Source organism: Schistocerca gregaria, unplaced genomic scaffold (assembly GCF_023897955.1).
Source record: "Schistocerca gregaria isolate iqSchGreg1 unplaced genomic scaffold, iqSchGreg1.2 ptg000705l, whole genome shotgun sequence".
In the NCBI taxonomy this organism is placed as follows: Eukaryota; Metazoa; Arthropoda; class Insecta; order Orthoptera; family Acrididae; genus Schistocerca; species Schistocerca gregaria.
The window spans coordinates 145001-152500 of NW_026062083.1; the positions used below are offsets into that span (position 1 = coordinate 145001).

At 54.6% G+C, this 7500-nt stretch overlaps 3 non-coding genes across 3 annotated transcripts in view; all 3 read right to left on the reverse strand.

Moving 5' to 3' along the window:
* The window catches only part of LOC126320181 (large subunit ribosomal RNA), a 4222-nt gene extending 3215 nt beyond the window's left edge, over positions 1-1007 (reverse strand). Inside the window, exon 1 of the ribosomal RNA XR_007557926.1 lies at positions 1-1007. This exon is cut by the window's left edge and continues 3215 nt beyond it. This is a non-coding gene — a ribosomal RNA (large subunit ribosomal RNA).
* Positions 1008-1195: 188 nt separating this feature from the next.
* Positions 1196-1350, reverse strand: LOC126320213 (5.8S ribosomal RNA). The gene has a single exon (XR_007557951.1). It is a non-coding gene; the product is annotated as a 5.8S ribosomal RNA (ribosomal RNA).
* Positions 1351-1715: 365 nt separating this feature from the next.
* LOC126320242 (small subunit ribosomal RNA) lies at positions 1716-3608 on the reverse strand. The gene has a single exon (XR_007557979.1). It is a non-coding gene; the product is annotated as a small subunit ribosomal RNA (ribosomal RNA).
* Between the last annotated feature and the right edge of the window lie 3892 nt (positions 3609-7500).

The window sequence follows — 7500 nt, forward strand, 5'->3', positions numbered from 1 at the left end:
ACCTTCACTTTCATTACGCCTTTAGGTTTCGTACAGCCCAATGACTCGCGCACATGTTAGACTCCTTGGTCCGTGTTTCAAGACGGGTCGTGAAATTGTCCAAAGCTGAAGCGCCGCTGACGGGAGCGATTATTCCGCCCGAGAGCATCCCGAGCCAACAGCGGCGCGGGTCCGGGGCCGGGCCAGGTAGGTCCGTCATCCGGGAAGAACCGCGCGCGCTTGCCGGGAGCCCGAGCGCCCAAAGGGGCGAATCGACTCCTCCAGATATACCGCCGAGCAGCCAGCCAGGACACCGGGGCTCTGCCCAACAGACGCGAACCGAGGCCCGCGGAAGGACAGGCTGCGCACCCGGGCCGTAGGCCGGCACCCAGCGGGTCGCGACGTCCTACTAGGGGAGAAGTGCGGCCCACCGCACACCGGAACGGCCCCACCCCGCGGCGAGTGGAAAGGCAACCGGACACGACCCCGCCGCGGATTGCTCCGCGCGGGCGGCCGGCCCCATCTGCCGAGGGCGGGGGCCAGTGGCCGGATGGGCGTGAATCTCACCCGTTCGACCTTTCGGACTTCTCACGTTTACCCCAGAACAGTTTCACGTACTTTTGAACTCTCTCTTCAAAGTTCTTTTCAACTTTCCCTCACGGTACTTGTTCGCTATCGGTCTCGTGGTCATATTTAGTCTCAGATGGAGTTTACCACCCACTTGGAGCTGCACTCTCAAGCAACCCGACTCGAAGGAGAGGTCCCGCCGACGCTCGCACCGGCCGCTACGGGCCTGGCACCCTCTACGGGCCGTGGCCTCATTCAAGTTGGACTTGGGCTCGGCGCGAGGCGTCGGGGTAGTGGACCCTCCCAAACACCACATGCCACGACAGGCGGCAGCCTGCGGGGTTCGGTGCTGGACTCTTCCCTGTTCGCTCGCCGCTACTGGGGGAATCCTTGTTAGTTTCTTTTCCTCCGCTTAGTAATATGCTTAAATTCAGCGGGTAGTCTCGCCTGCTCTGAGGTCGTTGTACGAGGTGTCGCACGCCACACCGCCAGCCGGCTGTGCACGCTACCGAGAAAGTACCGGTATGCGAACCGCCAGGCGACGGGCGCGCATCGCACGTTTAAGGAGACGCGGCCGGCCACACAGGCGACCACGACACTCCCACGTCTCCGAAGCGGGACGAACGCCGCGCGCTTCAGTATACGTAGCCGACCCTCAGCCAGACGTGGCCCGGGAACGGAATCCATGGACCGCAATGTGCGTTCGAAACGTCGATGTTCATGTGTCCTGCAGTTCACATGTCGACGCGCAATTTGCTGCGTTCTTCATCGACCCACGAGCCGAGTGATCCACCGTCCTGGGTGATCTTTTCCTTTTCAGTCTCCCACTGTCTCTTTCAAGACAGTAGCATTTGCGGGACTGAGGCGTCTGACGGCCCCTGTTCCACTATTTTTTTTGTGTCCAACGGCCTCACAGCCGATGGGCGTCGTACGGCTCCACACCGGAGCGGACAGGCACTCGGGCGAACGTCATTCAAAACCGGCGCCAGGCGCCAGGTACCGCAGGCCAGCCGCTCCAGAGCTTCAGCGCTCGTACCACACAACAACAACAACACTTCCGCTAGTTTTGAGAGGCACGCGTGGTTCCGCACGCGGCGCACGGCCACTGCCGTACAGGTAGCGTGTTGCGCGACACGACACGCACATCGAAAGACATGCAGTCTAGTCGGTAATGATCCTTCCGCAGGTTCACCTACGGAAACCTTGTTACGACTTTTACTTCCTCTAAATGATCAAGTTTGGTCATCTTTCCGGTAGCATCGGCAACGACAGAGTCGATGCCGCGTACCAGTCCGAAGACCTCACTAAATCATTCAATCGGTAGTAGCGACGGGCGGTGTGTACAAAGGGCAGGGACGTAATCAACGCGAGCTTATGACTCGCGCTTACTGGGAATTCCTCGTTCATGGGGAACAATTGCAAGCCCCAATCCCTAGCACGAAGGAGGTTCAGCGGGTTACCCCGACCTTTCGGCCTAGGAAGACACGCTGATTCCTTCAGTGTAGCGCGCGTGCGGCCCAGAACATCTAAGGGCATCACAGACCTGTTATTGCTCAATCTCGTGCGGCTAGAAGCCGCCTGTCCCTCTAAGAAGAAAAGTAATCGCTGACAGCACGAAGGATGTCACGCGACTAGTTAGCAGGCTAGAGTCTCGTTCGTTATCGGAATTAACCAGACAAATCGCTCCACCAACTAAGAACGGCCATGCACCACCACCCACCGAATCAAGAAAGAGCTATCAATCTGTCAATCCTTCCGGTGTCCGGGCCTGGTGAGGTTTCCCGTGTTGAGTCAAATTAAGCCGCAGGCTCCACTCCTGGTGGTGCCCTTCCGTCAATTCCTTTAAGTTTCAGCTTTGCAACCATACTTCCCCCGGAACCCAAAAGCTTTGGTTTCCCGGAGGCTGCCCGCCGAGTCATCGGAGGAACTGCGGCGGATCGCTGGCTGGCATCGTTTATGGTTAGAACTAGGGCGGTATCTGATCGCCTTCGAACCTCTAACTTTCGTTCTTGATTAATGAAAACATACTTGGCAAATGCTTTCGCTTCTGTTCGTCTTGCGACGATCCAAGAATTTCACCTCTAACGTCGCAATACGAATGCCCCCGCCTGTCCCTATTAATCATTACCTCGGGTTCCGAAAACCAACAAAATAGAACCGAGGTCCTATTCCATTATTCCATGCACACAGTATTCAGGCGGGCTTGCCTGCTTTAAGCACTCTAATTTGTTCAAAGTAAACGTGCCGGCCCACCGAGACACTCAACAAAGAGCACCCTGGTAGGATTTAAACGGGGTCCGCCTCGGGACGCGAAAGCACCCCTTCGGCTCGCCCCACCGGCAGGACGTCCCACGATACATGCCAGTTAAACACCGACGGGCGGTGAACCAACAGCGTGGGACACAAATCCAACTACGAGCTTTTTAACCGCAACAACTTTAATATACGCTATTGGAGCTGGAATTACCGCGGCTGCTGGCACCAGACTTGCCCTCCAATAGATACTCGTTAAAGGATTTAAAGTGTACTCATTCCGATTACGGGGCCTCGGATGAGTCCCGTATCGTTATTTTTCGTCACTACCTCCCCGTGCCGGGAGTGGGTAATTTGCGCGCCTGCTGCCTTCCTTGGATGTGGTAGCCGTTTCTCAGGCTCCCTCTCCGGAATCGAACCCTGATTCCCCGTTACCCGTTACAACCATGGTAGGCGCAGAACCTACCATCGACAGTTGATAAGGCAGACATTTGAAAGATGCGTCGCCGGTACGAGGACCGTGCGATCAGCCCAAAGTTATTCAGAGTCACCAAGGCAAACGGACCAGACAAGCCAATCCGATTGGTTTTGATCTAATAAAAGCGTCCCTTCCATCTCTGGTCGGGACTCTGTTTGCATGTATTAGCTCTAGAATTACCACAGTTATCCAAGTAACGTGGGTACGATCTAAGGAACCATAACTGATTTAATGAGCCATTCGCGGTTTCACCTTAATGCGGCTTGTACTGAGACATGCATGGCTTAATCTTTGAGACAAGCATATGACTACTGGCAGGATCAACCAGGGAGCTGCGTCAACTAGAGCTGAGCAGCCGGCCGCCCGGGAGTGTGTCCCGGGGGCCCGCGCGAACACGCAAGCGTCCGCTCAATTATTCTGCAAACAGGAGGAGGCCGAGCTCCCCTGCACGATACACCTCGAAACCCTCTCAGGTCCCGGCGGCGCGCAGCGCCGTCCTAGGTACTTGGTCGGTTTCGAGAGAGGCGCAATCGCCCGGAGTTAGGCGAGTAGACGGTTTTAGTGCGAACACCCTTGCTCCCAACTGAGCTTGCCGCTGCCGACAGAGGCCCGGGAGCGTGCTGTCGTGGCATTGCCGGCGGGAGACAACACGCGCCACCTATGGTGACCGGCAGCTCCAACGCCAGCGCCACACAAGGGCAAAGCCCCACTTGGGTGCAGAAGCGAACTCTCCCAGCACAGCGCACGCGCCAACACGTCCGCACAACTGCGATACAAACCACCTGCGAGAACCGCTGGGGCGACCGAGCAGCAGACGGCGTCGCGGCGCCGAGTGCCAGGCGGCGGCGCATCCTCAACGCACACAGTCCTCAATCAGACCAGCACACTGCAGATGTCCACCGCGCTTCGCACCGGGCTCGGCTGAACCAACTTTGGCCGCCAGGCGCCGCGTGCAGGGTGCGCCGCAGCGTAGCTGCGCCGCCTGCCGGGCCCGTCGGCTGGCGCTCCTGCCACTCGGCGCCCCCCACCAGCCGGCTGTTGCGCGTGCGCCCACGCAGCGCGCGGCCAACACGCCGGGCGGCCCCCCTTCACCGGCCGGGAACAGTCCCACCAAGCCACCGCCGCGTATCGCTTCATACCCACATGGGCCTAGTCACGTGTGTGGATGTGGCGGGTACCGCTGAAACAACCGGTTAATAGCTGTACCGATCGTCGCCATCACAGATTCACCTCCAGCGTGAACAACCGCTCAACAACGGATTTCCAGTTCATTTGCGTATCTTGGGCAGTAAACGTAGATGTCCACCTACATTTGCGAATTCAACAATTCTTGCATGCCAGGATGTCATGTGTCACGACACGCTACATCAGACCACATACACACTGCGACATGTGCAGAAGAGAACACGTGGAAGGTGGCCCGCGCAAGTATGCGATGTCCCTTCCGCGATCCACTGTCAACCGGCATCTGCGGCATGTCCCAGATATGGAACGCGGTCCACCAGGGTAGCACTTTGTGTGAGGCAATACGACAAAGTCGGAATACACGCGTCACTACATCAGACGGCTCACGCTGACCTGACCTGACCTGACCTGACCTGACTCACCGCACCACCACCCCCAGCGACCCAGGGTGACATACAATGCGTTCGTACGTTCCTCCCACACGCCTCTACGGCGTACCACAGTGCAACCTAGCTGTTATTGGGAGACGAGACAAGTAGCATCGAGCACAACATATGGAAATTGAGATTCGACACCGTTGGGCACAGCCAGCGTACAGTCACACGTATCACACTACTTCACTCTGTACGTAACTACCGATGATCGGTACAGCGTGTGGGTTACGCGTACGACATCAGCGGACAATGGACACAGACCATACCACGACGTACACTGAGGGCGTCGACATCTGAATGCAACTGAACAGCTGCGAGGCTCATTTAACACTCACACGCCAGACCGACCAGCTTGAGAGGACAGAGACACAAAGAGGGGGACAGAGGGGGGGGGGGGGCCGATATAGTCCTATTGCAGTACAATTGACAGTGGATAGCGGGAATATGTGGAAAGTAAGCAACACTCGCAAGACATCTACATGAGGATAACAACGACACCAGAGATTCCGAGCAGTGAACTATGTTAGGCAAAGGGACAACGTGGGTTAGGTTAAGGGACAACGTGGGTTAGGTTAAGGGACAACGTGGGTTAGGTTAAGGGACAACGTGGGTTAGGTTAAGGGACAACGTGGGTTAGGTTAAGGGACAACGTGGGTTAGGTTAAGGGACAACGTGGGTTAGGTTAAGGGACAACGTGGGTTAGGTTAAGGGACAACGTGGGTTAGGTTAAGGGACAACGTGGGTTAGGTTAAGGGACAACGTGGGTTAGGTTAAGGGACAACGTGGGTTAGGTTAAGGGACAACGTGGGTTAGGTTAAGGGACAACGTGGGTTAGGTTAAGGGACAACGTGGGTTAGGTTAAGGGACAACGTGGGTTAGGTTAAGGGACAACGTGGGTTAGGTTAAGGGACAACTTGAGTTAGGTTAAGGGACAACTTGAGTTAGGTTAAGGGACAACTTGAGTTAGGTTAAGGGACAACTTGAGTTAGGTTAAGGGACAACTTGAGTTAGGTTAAGGGACAACTTGAGTTAGGTTAAGGGACAACTTGAGTTAGGTTAAGGGACAACTTGAGTTAGGTTAAGGGACAACTTGAGTTAGGTTAAGGGACAACTTGAGTTAGGTTAAGGGACAACTTGAGTTAGGTTAAGGGACAACTTGAGTTAGGTTAAGGGACAACTTGAGTTAGGTTAAGGGACAACTTGAGTTAGGTTAAGGGACAACTTGAGTTAGGTTAAGGGACAACTTGAGTTAGGTTAAGGGACAACTTGAGTTAGGTTAAGGGACAACTTGAGTTAGGTTAAGGGACAACTTGAGTTAGGTTAAGGGACAACTTGAGTTAGGTTAAGGGACAACTTGAGTTAGGTTAAGGGACAACTTGAGTTAGGTTAAGGGACAAATTGAGTTAGGTTAAGGGACAAATTGAGTTAGGTTAAGCGATAATCTGGTACAGCCACAGTTAGGTTAAGCGATGATCTGGTACAGCCACAGTTAGGTTAAGCGATGATCTGGTACAGCCACAGTTAGGTTAAGCGATAATCTGGTACAGCCACAGTTAGGTTAAGCGATAATCTGGTACAGCCACAGTTAGGTTAAGCGATAATCTGGTACAGCCACAGTTAGGTTAAGCGATAATCTGGTACAGCCACAGTTAGGTTAAGCGATAATCTGGTACAGCCACAGTTAGGTTAAGCGATAATCTGGTACAGCCACAGTTAGGTTAAGCGATAATCTGGTACAGCCACAGTTAGGTTAAGCGATAATCTGGTACAGCCACAGTTAGGTTAAGCGATAATCTGGTACAGCCACAGTTAGGTTAAGCAATAAAGTTGGTTAAATTTGGTATTGTGGGAAAGGGGGAAGAGAGAGAGAGGGGGGGGGGGTGGATAGTGGTGGCAGTACGCGGATGCCTGAGTCACCGTCAGATACGTCACGTCGGTTCGATGCTTGTAGCAAGAGGCTGGCGGGTCTGTGTCTCTCACTTCTGCAATTTTTCATGTGGTATAACACGAGGGCGGGGGGTGATATTTGGTGCCCCTCTGTGTAGGATGTGTGTTGGTTTATCTGAGCAATGGTAGTTGTCGGAGGAGTGGGGTATTGTGCTTTTATAGGTGGACCTACTGCTCTGGTTATCATAGTGTCGACGGTGCAATGTCGCAGAGAGGATGCACTCGACATTGTCGCATTCCAGATGTTTACGTATTGTGTGTCTCCGTTGCAGGCCGAGAGTGGTGCATGTTCGAGTGTCTGGCTGACGTGCGATTCACGTTGTGTGCCCAGTCTTACAGCACGTATAGGGACATTCGCATAAATCATCTATATGTGGCCTTGCATCATTTACTAAGCAGTGCCGTGAGACGACCGAACTATTAGGAAAGTACTGATGTACCGCATAATGTTTACCTTCCACCACACGGCGAGTATCGACTGTGCCCAGCGTTGCCACCGCAGGCAGCGGTCACCGTCACCATTGTGCGGCGGAACGGAACATCTATATCCTCAGAGGAGCACTCTTTGCCGCCGGGCGTCAGGTCTCGCGGCCTGCCGGCCAGCGCCCACGACGAACTTACTGCATGTATAGGGACAGCGGGAATTTGGCATACTTG